General features: G+C 33.8%; 1 protein-coding gene across 1 annotated transcript in view; it reads right to left on the bottom strand.

The window, feature by feature from the left end:
• Nucleotides 1-20,916, bottom strand: part of LOC138326687 (glutamate receptor-like) — a 66,609-nt gene that overhangs the window by 41,060 nt on the left and 4,633 nt on the right. The window lies entirely within an intron of this gene.

The raw sequence follows: 20,916 nt of genomic DNA, 5'->3' as shown, positions 1-20,916 counted from the left end.
AAAATCGGAAATCTTTACAAACGTAATCATTGTATATGACGGGAAAGAGACGGTTTTGTGATGTATGCTTTCAATTGCATTTCTGTAATTTCGAATTTAATAATGAATCGGTCGAATCCGATCTTGAATGTGGTAATGACATGAAAATTAGATTTTTCTTTCCATTAATTTAATTGGGTTTACAAGTGAATGTCCCTTTGATTTGTTGCAAATATTGTTAGAGAATAAAGAAAAGAGGGAAGCTACAGTTAAACATTGCGATTTCAGTGCATGGCGTGCTCAGTCGAATCAAAATGACGAAGATTGCACTGTAAAAGATTGGTCTACAATGAGTGGAAATTGAATTCTTGGAATACCGAATTAGATATACATGCAGAACGTACGCTATCAAGGATAAAAGTGCATATCTTATGTGTCTTGAACAGATATCTTCATCCACCTAGTTGTCTAGTAGCATGATCATCTTGGAAGGTTAATTTTGTGTAACATATCACCACTGTAAATAGACACCCTTGCACATCGCCGAACAATATTTTAAGTTATATTACTTATTTGTGTACCAATTTTAAATGACTGTAAATATCGCAATTTTAGCGAGCGCGAACATCTGCCAATAACGCGAAGCTAAGTTGATAACGATTTTTTCCCTGCGCGGAATATTATGTGCATGTTAGAACTGTTTAGCTAAAAACCTGAATGTATATCTATCGAAAAACAAACACTACCGCAAAAGGTTTATAGTTAAAAATCACGAAATAAAGTACTCATGAAAATATCAGATTTACAGTAATGTCCTTTTTAAGATGCTCCAGTGCCAATAGAGCATAAACGATGTTCATCATTTGTAAACAATAATTTGTGTTTATTCGTGTATATATATATATGTCTAATTAACATAGAAAGTAATATAAAATAATTTATTTTACCTTTGGGGCATGCGCAATCAGTAGTTTATTACATATAGGACGAAATGCCACGGATTTTTTCGGGATGCAATTAATTATTTCTAATATTTCTATCTTGAAATAAAATTAGAAGCTCTAACTTTTCAAAGGTGGTAATGGTGTAAAGTCAGTACTTTTAGTAATAGAAGAAAAATACTCCTGTTCTGCTTGTGTAAGTATGCACATTCAGCTTTGAAATGAATGCCGGTTGTGTTTAAAAGTATTTAAACCCACCTATTTCCGTACCATTCTGGTGACCAGATTTCCTAAAACAAAAATGACCAACAACTTCCTCAGACACAATGGCATATATACATACGACATCTGCAAACTATTTGATTTTTCTCTGAACAGCTTATAGTTTTAACTTTAATTGGAAGTTCTACAAAGAGCAGAAATAATATTACCATGGTCCCCATTTAATGATTTTCAAAAAAGAGAACATAATTTTAAACGGTTTAAATTTCAAAGTATTCACTGCCACTATAATCTGTGAGGTATTTTATGTTAACAACCATAATTACAATTTATTCAAATTATAACGTTACAATTTTACATTAGGACGGGTTAGCTTTAAATACAGCAATGGAAAGGTTACAGTTTCACGGGGACAGAAATTAAGCAGGATGTTTTCCAATAAACTCGGATTAGGCCCCGGAACTTTAAGTTGGCATAAAGTCAATTTCGACGGGTTTTTACACTGCTGCATCGCTTCCTGGCGTGACTTTAGACCTTCCACGAGTAATTTGATTTCCTAAGCAAGCAAGGATGAGAGGGTAATTAAAATTGTCTTCGGTGTTCAATAAATAATTGAATTCGTTTTCACAACAATTATACCACCATTTTACACAATCGTACACATCTGCTTTACTGTTTTCGGAAATTAGAACCCCACTCAAATTGCTACTTATACACAGGGATATGAATGCTTTAAAGTTTTATACAAGGTCCATTTTCCAATTTATTTCACAGTTACGTAATGTAGTTCGCCTGTAAACACGTCTTCTTCTTCGTCTAATTTGGGGCCGCGGTGGCCTAGTGGTTAAGATTTCCCGACATATTACCACACAAATTTAGGTCGCGAGTTCGAATCCCATGTGGGACAGTTGTCAGGTACTGACTGCTGGTCGGTGTTTTTTCCAGGTACTCCGGCTTTCCTCCGCCAGCAAACCTGGCACGACCTTAAACGACACTAGCTGCTAATAGGACGTTTTAAAACAAAAACCAAACCTAGTCTTCGTATTTTACTTGCTTTCCGAATGATATGTTTCAAATACTTAATGGTTTGTGAAATTTGATTTAACGTACTCAGAAAATTATTGATTGATCGACTGAATGGTTACGGTATCAACGAAGTGCTTGCATAATAGGCCACGATAATAGTTTCAGGAACATACTAAACCCAATACATACATAATCTCGAAAACATTGTCAACGTTTAATCTAAGAAACTCGCCATATCTTTTAGCTTTCTAAAAAGTCCAACTAATCTACATGTATGTTCACAAATTACAATGCATAAATATACGCAGATTATTTGTACAGGCTGCTGCAGTTAATTGCGATACGATCTGAAAATAGGCATCCTTTCTTAAAATTACTGTAACTAACTTTAAACACAGATTAATGTTAACTTTAGAAAATGCTTCAATTTTCATTCGTCACCACTGTCTGTTTGCCACTTCGTTACCCATAAACAACCTCAACGTAAGTTATCGGCACTGAAATAAATGTTATGATGCTAACTCAATTCACAGCGTCGTCATTGGATGTATATTCAACATGTTTCAGTGATAAATTCTTAAAACTAGCCATAAAGAATATTGTAGGAACTAGAAAAACGGATTTAAAAAAAAAACACAAAATCTACCAAACATGTGAATTAGGTGGTTTTTGAAACTTTAATGTATAGTTAAGTAGTCACATGATGAGACTGATAATACTAATGCAATAGTAGTGGTCTATTTCAAGATGATCACTACTGATGAATGTTTTTTTTTCTATCAAAAGCGCAAGTAGAAAAAAATAGAATTTTTTCTTCAGTACCAATAGGTACTTACTTTACACAATTACCATTATAGGAAAGTTTAGTTTCTTAATTTACTTAAATATAAACATATTTCAAATAAGTGATTGCGTCCCGAATAAAATCCATGGCACTATGCCCTATATAGAAAGAGCTACTGATTGCACATGTACGAAAAGCAAAATAACTTATTCTATAAAAATGTATTTTTATTTTTTGTGTGAATTAAACATATACTCAAGATTAAACACTAGTTATTATTCAAATGATGGGTATCGTTTATGATCTGTCGGAGGTTGAGCATCTTTAAAATGTATAACGTTATCTTTGCATTGTATCAAACAGAAACCCATGTCCCCATATACTTATGTAATCATTCGGAAAAAGGGAAATCGTACAAAATGTGTCCCTTTTGTAATAGAAGGCGAATACTATCAGAGATTTAAGTTCTGGGGAAAATGTCAACGATGACACCTATTCTTCTGTAGTACGGAGCCAGCACTGATAGAATCACATGTTTAGGTGTGAAAAAGTAATCAAGTTGGACGATTTCTGACAGAACAACAGACATTACATTCGGGCAATTGAGACTTTTCCTCTAGCTATGCGTAATAGAATGGGAATCCACTGTCAAATACCATAACGCATCTTACAGATAGCACCTGGTAATATTCCATAGACACTGTGGCACCGGGGAAAGATTCCTACCTCTAAAATAAGTTCGACGACTCGGTATCTTTGTGGCTTAATTGCCCACTATTCATTGGAAGGATATAAATATGTATTTTTGTTATATTTGTTTGTCATCACTATGTACATAGAGGAAAGCGTGAATAACATTATAGAAAGTGGTAAAAAAATAACACCAGTGAATTTACATTGCAGGTTTGTACAGGCGTACTGTACATTGAATAATCTGGCTGACCGGCTTATTTATTCGAGTATCACAAACATCATTGTGACAGCTATATGTTTTTTTAAGCTTATTTGAGAATAAAAGTTTAAGGTTAAATGTTACAAGCAAAATACAAGCAAATTCTCGGCCAACCTTTCTTATTCGTAAGAATGGTAATAAAAACGTCAAACTTGCAATGGAAGGCCTGATGTATAATGTTTGGAAACTTGGCAACAGTGGTCACAGCGCGTCCCATGGTGGTTCAACTACAAGGCAACTTCGTGATATGTAGGAGGCTATATGTGAAATGTTTAAGGAAAGGTTTAAATATACTCTATTTTATGCAAAGGTACTAAAATTAAAGAAACACAATACATATATTTCGTAGCCGGTACAATTACGTGAAAATGTACATGTATCTCTTCAGTTTCTTCATGAAAGTGAAAAACAAGGTAAAATGGCATGATTCTACGAAGAAAAAGTAGTAACCTCCAGTGTTTAAGATTGTTATGAATTAAATCATATTATCGGAAATGGATAATTCATTGCCATCCCTATAGACATGTTACTATAAAAAATTTAAGACATTAAAAAAACAACGTTTTTATCTTTTATTTTCTTGTCGTTATCGTATATTGCATATACCTTTCCCTTGCAATCAGGAATTCGATTTTGTCGTGGATGGTGACGTCGTACACTGAACTACATTATCTAAAACTATGACTGTTCACAGTTTTTTTTGTAGAAAAGGTAGCTGTAGTCTCGTTTAACTTATCCACCCCTGACATTTCATAATGAACTGGTCCAGTCTTTTGATTCAAAAAGCCTAAATGCGCTTCAGGGTTGAATAATTTAACTAATTAAATATACAATGACAACTAATTTGCGCATTACATATTTAATAAAAATAGAACATTGTATATGTACTAATAAAATCTAAATCATTTTCGACTGTCAAATTAGCAACATCATCATACGTTAAAATACTTCTGCGTCTGGCGGTCTGGCCTGTAGAAGAAAAAAAGCCAGATGATTGTGTACTCTTCACCTGCTTGCCTATATGCCTAGCAACTGACTCTTCTCCCTCGCAACCGTCCACCTACATATCTAAGCCGGCCAGTGCTTAGATCTTAACTTGTTTCCTCAAAGCATATTAGTCTTGAACGACAGACGTCTAGGAGCTATAGCAGACTCGCTATCACATAGTGTGTTACATTGTTGTTTGATGATTTATACGAAAATGTTGTGACTTGGACTCTTCGCTTTCGTGTTAAATCAATTTATTTCTATAAATAGATCATATAATACCGGATTCATTTAGTTTATGTATTTTTTCCTCATTTCCATCAATTTCCTTTTGTGATATTGATTTTGATTTCGGTCGTTTTTAATCGAAAACAGGAACAATTTGTCCAGAAACCCAGAAGATAACTGATGTTTTCGTGGAATTAAGATACAATTTTAATATGAATTAAACGCCCACTCAGCTTCTAGTGAATAACGAACCAAACTAAATGTGAAATACAAATGTAACCGATACGTCTCATAGGGAGTTAACAGAGAATGAATGGAAATCGTCACTGAAATGAAAAAATTAAATGTCAATTTAATCATTTTAGCTATAAATGTAAATTAAACGTCATGGGATATTAGTTTACCTACTTTTGTAAAACTATGTAAAGTTTTCTTCAATACAATCTTTCAACGTCATACATTATATTGGCGAATTCGACTGCAACAAATCTGTCCATAAACATATTACATATTACAAGTGATAAGAGAAGCAAGCTGGTTTTCATAGTCAAAAGTTCTTTATACACAAGCACAATGATATTGATATAATCTATTCAGGACACAATTGGTCTTATTAAGCAAATGTTCTCTATACAGAGGTACGTATTCATGGATATACTGTGTTGCATTATCACAAAGACTAATGTAAACTGTTGTTTGAGGCGAGACTGAAAAAGATAAAGTTTGATGGTATATAGTTCCTCTGTTTAATATATATATATATATATAATTTGATTTATTAAGTTTTATTAATAGTAGTCGTGTGAGATGTCTCTGTACACTAGGTAGGGTGTAAGTGTGTTATTTGTGTGTATCTGTATGTTTAGTCAACCTCTGCACTGTACTGTATTTATTTGCAGCACTGATGAACAAAATTGTTCTAGGTAATAAAGAACTTAATGCCACTAGGACTAAATTTTGGCATTGACATGATTGTGAGAAATAATATAAGACTTAGGTTTAGACTTAGTCAATTATTAATGACGTAACTCTTTGTAACGTCATTTAAGCAATGAACGTCTTTCAGTTGGCATTCATAGCCATTATGAATGACAACTGGGCAGAGGCAAATTCCATGAAGCACGCTAGCTTGTTGAATTTGCCTTTGTTCATTTGGCATTCATATTGGCTATGAATGCCAACTGAAAGACGTTCAATGCTTATATATACATTTGGTTACAATTTCATATTGAAATCTCGAGGAATTTTGCATATATAATGAAACAATCATTCCTTATCGTCATGGATCTAACAGCCGTTTGAACAGCCGTCTTCCGTGATCGCTGGCATGACAATTGTGACGTCACAATGCTAATAACGTCATAATAGGCGCTTGAAATCCATTGTGTATATGACTGCCAACTGCGCTTGGTAAGGTTACACTGCAGTGAAAATGTAAATATTTGTGATTGACTAAATCTAAACTTAAAGAAGACTGTTTTAGGCTTAGGTCTGTTTGATTATATTGGGGCTCAACTTCACTTTCAACACCTGACCTTTAAAGTTGTATTTCTGATAATTTTCACTGTAACGATAGATTGCTTAAACATTTGATATTTGAACATGCACATGTAACTTATTGATTAAGCTCCCAAAAAGAATATGTCGGCCTATAAGAGCGCCGAAATCTAGGGATCATATATTCCTGGTTTTGAATACAGCGCCTTCAAACACCGCCATGTTCAGTACCTTCGGCTTTTGTCGGCATTCCGAATCGTACCACGTGACTTATGTCCACACGTCCTGCACGTGGTGATCCAGGTTACTAGCGTAAGCGCACATGTGTTTATTTACGTTTTCCTTCTGGCTAATATGAGCAAATCGTGCTGGTATATGTCCACAGAGCGAGTATTTGAAACATCTAACTCACACATTGCCGTAATTCAATATTGCGTGTATCGAATATTGTAATGTGCATGCATTATTTTCTTTGTAAATCCGGTCTGCTGAGGTCGACCGCATGTTTTGTTCATGAAAAAAATTGTTGACATTTGGTTTCACATCTCTCGTGTTACTTCGAGATTGTCGCGACGATGTTCGGAAGAGTTCGGAATGATTCGGCATCTTTCGAGCTTATTTTTGACGTGTACACGTTAAAAAGATTTTTTACTTCTATAATTAAAAATACTTCCACTGCTGCAACTTTATAAAGAGTGGTAAAAGTAGAAAGTTTAAACCTCGGACAGACGGGGAAAAATGTGTGTAACACTTAAACAGTTTTCAATATGACAAAAAGAGCGAAAGTGATAGACCATACAACTTTAAATCTAAGTTCGAACAGAAACACCAATTGTGAATATCGCTCAACGTTGCAAAACTAATTGTTAAATCAACATATATTTCACAAAAAAAAAAACAAAAAAAAATCCGTTGGAATCAAGACGATATATAATGCTGGGACGTCGTACTCGATATATACCGTCACGTGATGAAGCAATAATCAAGCCATTAAAGTTGTAAAATAAATCCACTTCTTTCGTTCAGGCTGTTTGTTACATTACCTTGTCCATATGGACTAAGTTAGACTTGTAATACCAATTATTACTAATGTCTATAATACATTACCTTAATTATTCCGGAGACAAGCGTTTCTGTCTCCAACCCTACTCGCTGATGTTATGGTGTATTGGATTTATAAAGGGACCCTAAACACGCGCGTTCTGTCTACAGCACAGTGACTACTACGCGTGGAGAATTGTTTCTAATGTATCCATTAGTTCAATATTTCGCTATTTATTTCCCGATTTGCATGGTGGAGCGATCTTCTCAATGCAGTAGACGGTCACAACGGTCAGGAATCGTTATTTGTATTTACATCAAATAAATAGGCAAGAGTTCAATCAAGGACGGAAGAGATAATGTCTTTCTTGCACACACTCATACAATAGTTAATTTCATTATCTACATAAGCACATGTTAAGTAGTATGTTATGTGTCCAAGGTAGAGGACTATTCTATCAACGATGTTGCCAATATTTGCATAAGTAAATGTTGCAGAGGGTTTTTTAAGACGACTGGTAAAGAGTTTGTAGTCAACAATGCTGTGCTTCTGTGTAAGCCCGGCAACAGCTTAGGCGAAGATTTACACTGTAATTACATTCTGTGGAGAGAAACATTGTAATTCACGGTGCTCTCATTTAATGACTATGTCTTGTTCCGGAAACGCTCTCAGCAAATGTAGCCATTCGAGGGCTTAGGGAGTGCCCTAATGCACGAAATAAAGTTACCCTACGTGAAATGCACTACCGATGTAAATTAGTGTGCATCGTTGATGTCAGGTCAGAGTGAGTTGTGTGTTGTTTGTTACATTATTTCTCAAACACTCTTCCTGATGCTTTCAGTAGTTTTTGTAAAGTTCATGTTTGTTGTTTTATGTTTCTCTTTACAAGTTACTAAGTTACACTGTTGTTTTCTCTTGTTTTTCTCTTTTTATTTACAATACTGTTTATTATCTATTTTGATTTTCTAACAATGTTGTACTGTATCTCTATGAATTTTGTTACAATGTCTGTTCTGTATCTCTATGAATTTTGTTACAATGTCTGTTCTGTATCTCTATGAATTTTGTTACAATGTCTGTACTGTATCTCTATGAATTTTGTTACAATGTCTGTACTGTATCTCTATGAATTTTGTTACAATGTCTGTTCTGTATCTCTATGAATTTTGTTACAATGTCTGTTCTGTATCTCTATGAATTTTGTTACAATGTCTGTTCTGTATCTCTATGAATTTTGTTACAATGTCTGTTCTGTATCTCTTAATTTAGTTACCGTGTTATTTTCTATATCTCTTTTAATTTTGTTTCATTATTGTTTTTTTAATACCATGATTAATTGAACATTGTCTTATTGGTTTTTTTCTATACTTCTTTGAATTTTGTTACCATTCTAATGATTTATCTCATTGGACGTTATTGTTAAAAGTGGTTCAATGTAACATATCTGTAATTGGATAACCTATTTTCTGTTTTCTGTCGGCATGGCAATGCAATGCGAAATTGTGTTTCATTATCATTTTCTTTTTTTTCATTTTACACTAAGAATGTAAGAAGTAAACACTGCTACCTTGAAGTAGGAAAAGCATTATTTGTATAAACCTTGTACGTAGAATTTCCATGTATTATTTTTTTAATTTTAAATAAATTTTTAAAGAGATAAAATAGTATAATATATATTTAGAACTACAGGTTTTTTCAGTAAAGTGCATTTTTATTCGATTCTGTTGAACTTTTATCATCACACAGCTTTGTAGACAGTCTTCCTATCTACTGTACCGGAAGCGGAAACGTCGCGATAGGTGTCAAATTATAGTTTAGTACATTATTGTTTATTCATGGAGCACTGAAAATGTTACACGGACTAAAGGCGGACGAAAAACAAAACAAAGCAAATTATAGACCAATCGTTAACTACTTTGTCCACTGATGGGCGAGTTTTGTTTCTTACTGAATCTGATTGACAGTATTTGATCGCTTTACATACTTTCCAAATGTCCACCTCTTATTGTAATTTGGATATTTTGTATTCATATCAAATCTATGTGGAATATCCTTGACTCGTATCGACTTACATGTAGCAAAAGACGAAACTTCAATACAAATGTATTAATAAAAATGTACCAGCAATATTGTTCTACATATTGAACTTTTGGGTTATGATATTTATATCTAGATTATGTACGTCTGCCTTTACTATTAAATCATCAAACCCGCTTAATGAATATCTGAAAGATAGTGAAAGGTGAGAATCACTTAATGCAAAAAGAATTTAAAAAAAAGTTTATTCTTAAAGGTGAACATATGTAAAGACGTCTGGAGGTTATCGCAATATAATACAATTAATAAATTTATCATAATATCATATAAACCTGTCAAATACAAACGCCACCAAGATATTAAAGTCATTGTAAAGCCGTTGAAAGATATTATTTTGTCACAGGAAAATTGCAGTCAAACTCATTTCTTATCGAAATGCATAAAAATTTGAGTTAACCTTAAGTGCAAGACGATAGTAATTATCTATTATTTCTTGGAATATAAGGGAGTGCACATCAGTCGTTAGGAAATAGTTCACTGAATAAACAGACTAATTTCCTTGGGAATTATCAAATCGTTAATCAATAAACGTAATATTCTACAACATGGAATATGTCTATTCATAAAATAATAATAAAAACAAACATTTTGAAGCACTTTTTTTTTATTCTAGCGTTGTGTTATATATGCAATTGATCACTTCTTTTCAATCATTCTCTCGGCCGACCTTCAATCGTACAGCACTCTCTCTTTACTCTAGACGGTACACAATCATGGCACTATATTTATGGATCATGGAGATGTCTTGCTAAGGACGTTTAGTGTTAGGTATTGCAGAGCTGCCATAATTCCTTTGGACAACAGAGTCTTGTTGACTCAGTCCTGTAAGATGTGCTTGAACCCAGAAAGTGATTTGTAGAGTCAACATAACACCGTAGAAGACACCACTCTAAGGCCATCAGAATAATGTTAATGCCATACTGTGTAACAGTTGATTCGATCATATATAGGTCATTGTGTACATTATCAGAATACATGAACATTACCTTAGAAAGTAATCTAGGCTTGATGCTTAGAAAGCTGTGTACAGTAAGACCGAATGGCCAAGGGTGATATCTGTCATTAAGCATAAATCCCTTGTTTTAATATATGCATGAAAATTGGTGAATTCGGTATAGAGAGTTGTATGCAGGCTTCACATATGATATGAATAAAGATATGCAGCATAATGGATTCGAGATTAATTGTTTAGAAGGTATCCGAATGTGCGTGTAATTCGGAAAGTCTCACTATTGCAGCAAAAAAATGATACCCGCGACACGAGGTTATATAGACTGCTCAAACCGTATTGTATTACCTATATCGAAATAGGCTAATATCCGCTATCATGGCAGTGATGTTTGGTTTGTGTTTTCAAACTGTGTTCAAGAAACCAATTCTATCTAGGGGTGATTTTGTGTTAGACATACCATTTTTTAAAAATTGTTAACAAAACAACAAATTTTGGTTTCCTTGTGTTTCACAGACTTAAAAACCACCAAATTCAGACCTGTCCAATAAAGAACAGTGTAAAGTAATTGCAAATATTTGATAAATAGCTGTGTTTACACAATTAAAACATTCGTTTATTTTTTTTTACAAATTTACTGTACACTGCTATTTTTTACCCTCATTCTTATATCTTAAGGACTTAATTATATAACATATAAATTCGTGAGCAGACTACACTTTCCGGCTCTCACACACATGTTCACTCATATACTGGTTAATATGATTTACGGTAAATGAAACGAACGTAAATTTCTATCCCAACGAAGAAATACGTTGTATGACTAGTACTTATGCAACGACTAATTAAACATTTAACATTGTTAGCTTGTTAAATTATTGTGTACTATCAAATTTCGTTTCTAATGATTCCTTAACAAACACGCTTCCGGTCATGATCAGCCACGCTGATCGAGTCATGCTGAATGTGATTATGTAAACACGCGTCGTGTCTATGTACAGGTAAGTCAAAATTATAAAGTGACACTGATTAGGAAGCCAGACTTCAGAGGATTATTAAACAATTCATAATGAGCAGTCATCGTCAAAGTATGTTCTCATATATACGCCTGCGTATACCGATCGCGACATGTGCAGGTAAACCAATCACGTGTTACGACAAACTACATGTGGATTTCAATTGTTTGTATCCATGTTATATTTACGTAAATGATTTATTTAATTTAGAATTTTGACTGAAATCAAATTCGAGATAGCGTCCATTTTTTTTCGCTGAATATCCATTCTAGGGATAAGGAATTGACTTTGACTCAACCGTAGTTTCGAGTCTGATCTTAAAATACATACATGCATACAAAGAAGGACAAAACACGGGACTAAATTAATTCGACTCAACCGGAATTTCGACTCAAGCGGTTTTGAGATAACGAGTTTCGTCTGTACTAATAAATGGGTACTACTATTAGTAGTATTCAGAGAATGGACCCAACATTAACAAATACAGTCGATTATTTCGGGGTAAGTGATTATTCTCTGATTTGCTAAATTTTTGAATTCGTGTCCAATCTCTCTCACGAAATCACGAGGGATATTGTATCTTGCATAACTTTAGTGGTGCTCAGTGTGTTAAAATAGACTTTCAAATTTTGAAACAAATCACAATTCCCACAAACCCTAAAACCGATTGCCGTTTTAATGGCATTTTTTGACAATGATCGGACATACCATTGCTAAGCTACTGATTTGCGTGACGACCTAATTTCAGGTCTGTATGCCATAGGCATTTGTACTGTTGCTTTACAAGTACTGTTGTGATTTAGATTCATATTATTCTATTGTGCTTGTGATGTTCCTAGTTTCCAATCGTTTGCGACATATGCACAAATCTCTAACACGCAAAAACGTATAGATTTGCAGTATCACCTACAGAAATTTACATGTAATAAGTCTATCAGATTGAACTCTCTAGTAAATTACCAACATTTACTAAACCAATTATTTAGACTTCTTCCTTTTTGTATCAGATCAAACGTGTTCTTTTCCAAACAAATCCGATTGGATCTGTGTCATTGTCCTATGCTGCGATGCTGTTGTGTGATCGTTGCTGTATTCTAGAAACACGGCAATCAGTGCAAATATCTTGTAATCTGTGATTCACGAACCCAATTAGTATTAATTGGACTCATTCTAAATTTATACATGTTACACAAAGAAGGGATAACCAGCTAAAGGAAAAAAAAATGAAGCATCATGCAAACAAATTAAAACACCTAAACAAATTGTAATTCCTACCATGCACACTCTCTCGTGCAAGACACGTGCGTGCCAATTCCACACACATAAGAACGTTACAATTCTAAAGATAACTTTAATCCAATGAAGCAAACAATGCTGCTGCAATCTAAATGTAACCCAGCGATATGCGTGCGCGTAATTTTATAAATCACTGTTCGTATTGATTTTTCGGAAAAAAATAAAATCTAACAAAACGAGTACACAGTTGCAAGTATTAGCCTTGGTAAAAGATTAAAGGTTAATGTCAATGTGTCACGTGATGTGCCATATTTAGATTTAAAGATCGAGAAAACATTCATGACATTTTTGTAAACCGTCACGAATCTAAACATATGGGATTGTGTTAACAAGGGTCTTTTTAAATCTGATTGTTGCTTTTGTTTTTGTTTACCTTAAAGGCTTATTTATAAATATTTCTGACTAAGTCTGAATGAAAATGTTAGTTGGATATGTATGTCTCCTTATATTAATTTGTAATATAAAACATTTTTATAATTGTCATATACATGTATACGTACATTTCTAAAAAGCAAAAATTGAAAACTTCTCGAGAACATCTAGTCTTCTCTTGTACTTACCGCAGAGTTCTATGCAGGTGTGTATCATTATTTCCATTTCGATGCTTTAAACATAAAATAATAGATCGTACCAAACACGATTTGTCGCACGCCATTATCTGGATTTTTGTAGTTTTGTGTAATAAGGGTTTAAACCATACCATGTGTGTTATTTTTGTTTGCAAAGTCAAATATTTTTAAGCATTGATGTTACTATTTGTTAACTTCATCGGGATATGAAGAAATTTCGTTTGCAAGCTGTGTGAATCCGCGTAGCGAATCCTCACAAAGGTTTGTAAACAAAAATTATTTCATATAACGTCGGGTTTTCTCTCGGATTGTTTTCTTTATAGTACTATGAAGCAAAAGTACTTTCGCGATCTAGGTAAATTCGCGAAAGTTTATCTTTTCGAATTGATATTTTCCACAATTCTTGCACAATTAAAGTCAAAGGTTTAACTCTGCGAAACCTCCACGAAAAGACTTGGAAAGAGCATGCGGAATTTAGTAGAAACTTCGTTTACAGTATATAGTTTCTCTCCATTGTGTCTATGAGACTATGTCCATGACCTATGATACATGTTATACGTTTGCGCTTTGATTTTTTACTGAGAGCAAAGTAAAAGAAAATGTCCACCCAGAGAATAACTTTGATAGTATATAACAGTATCAAAATCTCCAATGTTGAAAATACAATCAATGTATATAGTTTGTGTCGGTAATATCTATTGGGAGATGAAGTAACATTCATTCAGACAACATGTTATACGAATAGAATGGGCATGCAATTATCAAACCTGTCTTTCGTTCTTGCCAAACCGAATGACAAAACAATTCCAAAAGTTATCTAAATGTCCTCTGAATTACCAAGTCGTTGATAGTAATGTTACGATTAGTTAATGATGAAAGCAGAATGGCTGTCAGCACTCATATTTTGTCAATTATGTATTCAATTTCTGTTATCATAGCACTTGAAATGTATCTCTTTATGCTATTAATGTTGATCTTGAACGCAAGAAAGTGATTTTTTTCTGTGTTGTTTACATCATCTCAATACAATTCGCAGCCCACTTGATAGGGTTAATATATAGAAGTAAGTTAACGAAATGCTTATGTAGATTTTAGACATGCCTTTGCAAGGTAAACATTTTTACATGCTATTTTTTCCTTCATCAATCTATTTAAAACCATCAAGTTTGATGGACGAAACTATGGAAATCATTCAAATAGACTAACATATATGATACAACAGTATTTATACATTGTAAATTTCTTGTTTTACGACTTATATTTAGAGGGAAGCTAATAGTTTATTTAACACTCTAGAAATGTAAAATAAAGTTGTGCATTACATGGTATGACCGAATGTCCTCAAATAACTGCACTGTAGTTGTAAATATAATGATTTTTACAGTATTGCTCTTATTTGTAGATGTACATTAAAAACTAATGCATTGAAAGTATTGTAATTCTCAAAATATTAGTACATGTAAATTTGATGGTGAATTTCATACTAAAACTTCTTGCATCGCGAGCATTAAAAAAATACGGCATGCATAACTGTCTATTATCAAGACAGCATTGCGATGAAATTAGACCAAAATTCGACCTTGTCAACATTGTATATGGCTTTGACCTTCGATACTAAGACATTTATTGTAGCCGTCAAACCCGGCGTTACCCGGCGTCCAATGACCACAGGAAACAATCTAATAAATGTGAACTACAGCGTATTAACATTTTGTTACCTTCCCATGAATAAATGTTCAAAACGTCACTCAAAATAATGTTTTTACCTACATCTGTACATATGTCAATCACAAACAGTGTATTTAAGTTAAAACTTTGGATTTAGTTTTTCAGAATCAATATTTGTATTTTGCACCATTTTTATTCTGCTAATTAAGTTTTTTTTTTATGTTTTTACCTTGAGCTTCAATAATATTGTATCCTCCGATCTTTGAGGATGAGAAAACATTTAAAATTTAAAATGAACGTTTACATAATAAAATAAACACATACCCAAACTATTGTAAACATTCTGGCAAACTATTACATATATTTCCATGCCAAATCGATAAAAATACACATAAACTCTGAACTAGTATTTTGAATTGTTGTCTAGAGGAAGCTTGGGTGATATTTAAATGACTTAGACGATCTCATGTGCCTTTTTCGAATGTCTACGGCGGTAGTAGTGGCACATGTTATACCGAAATAACATGCACATTTATAGCGAACTTTAAAAACATATTGTCTACTGTACCGGCAGTAAAATAAAACATACCTGTAAGGTGCTCAAAATCTCTTCATAGAGACGTAAATAAATTTGAAGAGAACACGTGATGCGAACCTAGCGTCCCCTATCGGGTGATAAAGAAACACGTGACTCCCATCTCGCCTCATATTGAAGGTACTAATGACGTCATACATTTTTTATTACCTCTTTCGATACCACATCTGTCTTAACAAAGATATGAAACTATTTTATACTTTGTCAAGTCACAAAGCACGCGTTTATATTGAGAAAAAATAAAATGTTACTTGATATTATTTGCAAAATGCAAATTCAATCGTACTTGCAATAAACGCTACTGAACTGAAGGTGGTTACTATTCCGAAACGAATTCGTGAAACGGTGAGGAAAAATCGATTCCGACGCCAAATATAGACTCAGATGATATATCCAGGTACCGATGTGAACTACTTTAACAATATTGTTTCTTCTCTTCTGTGAGATCCACGTGCCACTTATCTAGCGAGACCTTCTACGAATTTTCCACAAAAAATCCCATTTTAATTTTCTTCCCTGCAGGCTGGTGTGAATTAGCCCAAGTACAGTGCTTGTGACGAAATAGCTTTCCTTATTTACCATTGCTGTCTTACGTTTTCAATTTTCTGGATAAAAATATGTTCGAGTACAAAAACGATTTTTTCCGATTCGATGTTGTTTTGTTTCAAAGCACCGAGTTCCTTTACTACCATATTACATCTCTTGACATACAAGACAGTACGAAATTTTCCACCAGGTCTAATTCACATTATTGTAGGTGTTTTTCTTGTAATCTATAAACGTTATATAAAGAACCAAAGATCACACTGTAGCTCTTTTAAGAGAAATCAAGCCAAAACACCTTTTTAAATTTTATGAGATTCGGAAGGAATTTTAGGGACTACATAACTAAAAGCACGCAAATGCAAATATCTGATAGACCTAAATATTTACTGAAACTAAAATGAATGGAAGGGAATACAAAGCATGCATTATTCATTAATTTTGACAGCGTTAATTATGTAATTTGCATTAATGAATAAAGCACATATTAATTATATTAAGCAAAAAGTCCATCGAAAGTAACAAAATTACGGCTGATTTCGGTAAAAACTATTTGATGGTATTAAAGGTTTATTGGAATAATTGTTTGCATGCGTCGGTCCTACAAAGGCCTATAACTTGCGTGTGCACGGGTCCTGCTATGACTTAATAAAGCACGGTCAAAGCAGTCTGGGACATGATGGATAATTTGATAATAGAAATATAAGTATCTTCGAAAATCCAAATTTAGAAACAAATTGAATAATTCGTTAAGACACACTTCTTTATACGTGAACTACACATGAGGATGTAGTCGCGGACGGAACAGAAAAACTGGTCGGTGTCCGATTGTGAGGTCGTCTTCAGCATGTCTGCATGCCGTCTCTTGTGTGTTTTTTATCCTTCACATTTTACGAGTTGATATCGTGGGAGTGTCATTATTTGGACGTTTGTAGATATGAAATCCGATTTTTTGACGTTCTTGCTTCAGATATAGCAGATTTGTTAGCACCCGCCCCATACTGAAAATGACAATTTTTGCGGCCTGCCCCTGTGTCTGGATTTGAACAAAAATGTATCTAAAACAAAACAAAAATTCTTCATTTTCATTATGGGACTTTTTATTGCCATGAAGTTTTAAGATTAGAAACCTTTTAGATGAGTTGAAATGTTTGTTTGTTTGTTGTTTGATTAAATTACCGTCATATTTACGGCCAAGAACACACATGTTGTGCGGTGTGATGCGGAATTTTTGCAGATTGCGAATTCTTTGATTTATTATCTTGCAATATTAAAATTAGAACCCTTTCTGATTCGTTGATATGAAATTATTACATACATGTACATGGAATCTATATATTATCTATAATTCAGAACATTTTTGGAGTTGGATGAGTGTTTGATTTGACTGAAATGTTTCACCTGTGCTTTCGATTATAAAGGGGTCTTGGTGTCATGAAGGAAAGAAAATGACGTTTCTGTTTATAACGTTGTTTCTGATTGGCCGACACAACGACGTAATGATTTCGAAGAAATGATATTCCTAAATACTTTATTTCCGTATTTTATTCATTCACTCATTCATTCATTATTTTCCCGCTAGAGACATACAATGAAATTCGTAAAGAAGAACACTATTGACACGTCACATTATCAGTTGGGTATTCATCATAAAGCGCTTCACGGTAGATTTAGGACACTCCTAGATTTTTGTGTTGTACCTGTAAAACATAAACGTATACTCAAGGTAATTGTTGATAAGGATAGAAGAGTGAAATCCACATTTTACGTTCAGCGTGATAGATAGCAATTACTTGAGGTTTTACTTTAATTACGTTAAAACGTAAATATGTTAAGGACGGATAAATTCAAGTAATTTTTTATTATGGTTAATACCTAGATGAGATATATAGAGATATATAGTGTTAACATATTTTGTGTAAGATACTTTAATTATGTTGATTTTTTTATAAATGTAAACCCGAAAAGCTGAAAGTCGAAATAAACATCCCATAATTGCATTATCAGTTCTGTCTTTATTTATTGTATTACCATATTCAAAGTCACGCACGTTAGGGAAAAAACTCGGTGTGAAACGAGAATTCCATTAGGTATGGAAATGGGTTGGAAATAAAAAGTGATTGATCATGTCCATGGAGTCGTACAAATCCCGAGTAACAAACTGGTATTTAAATCAATTGAAGAGATATAATTTAACTCAAAAGTTCAATGCTTAAAATTTCGCTGTCAAGCCGCGATGGTGAGATACTGTGACAAATGAACGTGACTTGAGGCGACATTTTGTTGGAATTGATAGGAAAATAAGTCTTGCAATGTCGTAATTAGAATTTCTGTCATTGATAAATCACGCCGAATGCATAATTAGACATAAACCGAAACTAGCTCAGAAACAAAAATGGCACCCTGCCACGTCGTCTGCAGAGAACAACACAAAGACGCGTTAGAAAAGTTTTGATGGTAACATGCCTTCGATGACATACACATCCTGTGACAATTATAACAAATGGTGAGAAATTATATTATATCAATGGGTTAAACGAATATGAGTTAGTATATGCATATTTGAAGCCAGTTATTATGGCTATTGCATTACTCATCAATTGTTATATTTATTCCTGAATTACATCGTATCCGCACTCGTCTACATGTAGATTATTTGATCTTGATTTCTAATTCTTATATTTACACAACAGGAGAGAGAGGGCGTCTCTAAATTAGAAAACTGTGCGTCCAATCCTTATTTTCAATAATAAGTGACACAAAATTACGTTTAAATTCAAACTCAGAAGTTCAGTATTTCCTCTCTTGTATTTGCAACGATTGACATTAATTAAATTGCATAACGTAGTGTGAATGCTACAATTGCCCGTTAAGGACCTCCAGAAAGTGGTGCGTTTACGCATGCGTTCCTGGTACAGAAATGGTCGAATGACAACGCGCTTGTTACGAGCTTTGGTCCTAACGCTACCCTGGAATTTGAGATTGAGATAATGTGCTATTATGTTCTATGTCAATACGGAGCACTATAATGGTTGTTCCGGAAAAGTGGTCCGGAATTATTCCTTTTATAGTCACTCCTCTGGGATTTAGTCCTCCAACAGAATGGACACGAGAACCTATTAACCGTCATAGTATCGACAGACACTCAGGGCCGCTTAATATTTTATATCTTCTCGGTCAATTTATGTTATAATTACAGCTATTTTGTAAAGGTCTAAGATTACTATCCGAGAATGATAGTCTTTATAGTGTGTTTGTAATCTTAAAAGTGACATATAAAAATAATATTCGATAACATTTTCCAAAACAACGCATATAATCATTTTGTGGTTGTTATACGTATATTTGGTACTCGTTAAGTAAAATTTGATATATCTTTCGGTAAAAACGTTGGTCCGGACAAACCTTTACGAAAACTATAAAATGCTACATTATATGAAACGTTCAATAATTGTGTAACAATACATCCAACCATAAGTTTAAGTGATATCAACAATATTTAAGACATTAGCTCGCCAAAATTATCGTTATAAACACTTTCCAAAATATATGTTTATAAGTTACTAATTATTTACTGTTATATCTATATCTCTAACAGGTCACTTCTCAAGTGGTTTTAATCAAGCAGTTACTAAATTCATTTCCTTCTTTATATAAATACATGCACCACATTAACTCTCTTTCCTAATTAATAAGTTTCTTTGTTACTACCTTGTTGGTAGAACATTAAAATTGTGCTAGCTGTTCCCATTGTATGCTCGTAAAAACAAACTAAATAGAGGATTTTATCTTTTACGTCCCTTTGATACCGCCTCACGTTTTGCAACCAGTTGAACGCTCAATCCTATGGTGGAAGGTTTTTGGCTTTGTCCCCTGGCCTAGACACACCGTAATCTATAAAACTGGAAGTGTCTTCTCCTGCTTATCGTTCATCAAAAAAGGCTTGTAACAACTGGTTCACACGTTGTTAGTGTAATGTAACTTGACTGGGTCCGATGTATCTAGCAGTATACTTCAGTGAAATAGCACTATACAATGGACACTATTACACTAGACACAGCAGGAGAACGTACCGCAGCCTCCCACATTATACATCAACAAACACAGAAAATATTAAATAAAGGAGGAGTCATTTAATTACTCTACCTGGAGATAGGACGATAACACACCAACAACTCACAAATCAACCGAAAAATATTTACCCTAACACTCATTTTCATCCAATATGCTCGAATAAAATTACGTCCCGTTTCTCTGTCGGTCCTAGACCATCAGGACGCACTTCTCTATTTTCTTCCCTTTAACTTTTATTTCGCTCCCCTCCACTTGCGCCGTTTTTTCCCCGACAACATAAATCGCTGATTCCATCCTTCATGTAAACAATGGGATGACGCAACTTCAGAACAAATGAGCGCACCATAGGATCTCTGGTAGCATGTAGTACATTTCGGGTCGGCTGGGTCACAAAAGATCCGGCATTATACGCCTACATGGAAATATATTACTTACAGATAGATAAATAATG

This window comes from Argopecten irradians, chromosome 7 (genome assembly GCF_041381155.1).
Source record: "Argopecten irradians isolate NY chromosome 7, Ai_NY, whole genome shotgun sequence".
NCBI lineage: Eukaryota > Metazoa > Mollusca > Bivalvia > Pectinida > Pectinidae > Argopecten > Argopecten irradians.
Note: the sequence above shows the minus strand (reverse complement) of the source record. Positions and strands in the feature narration are given on the sequence as shown.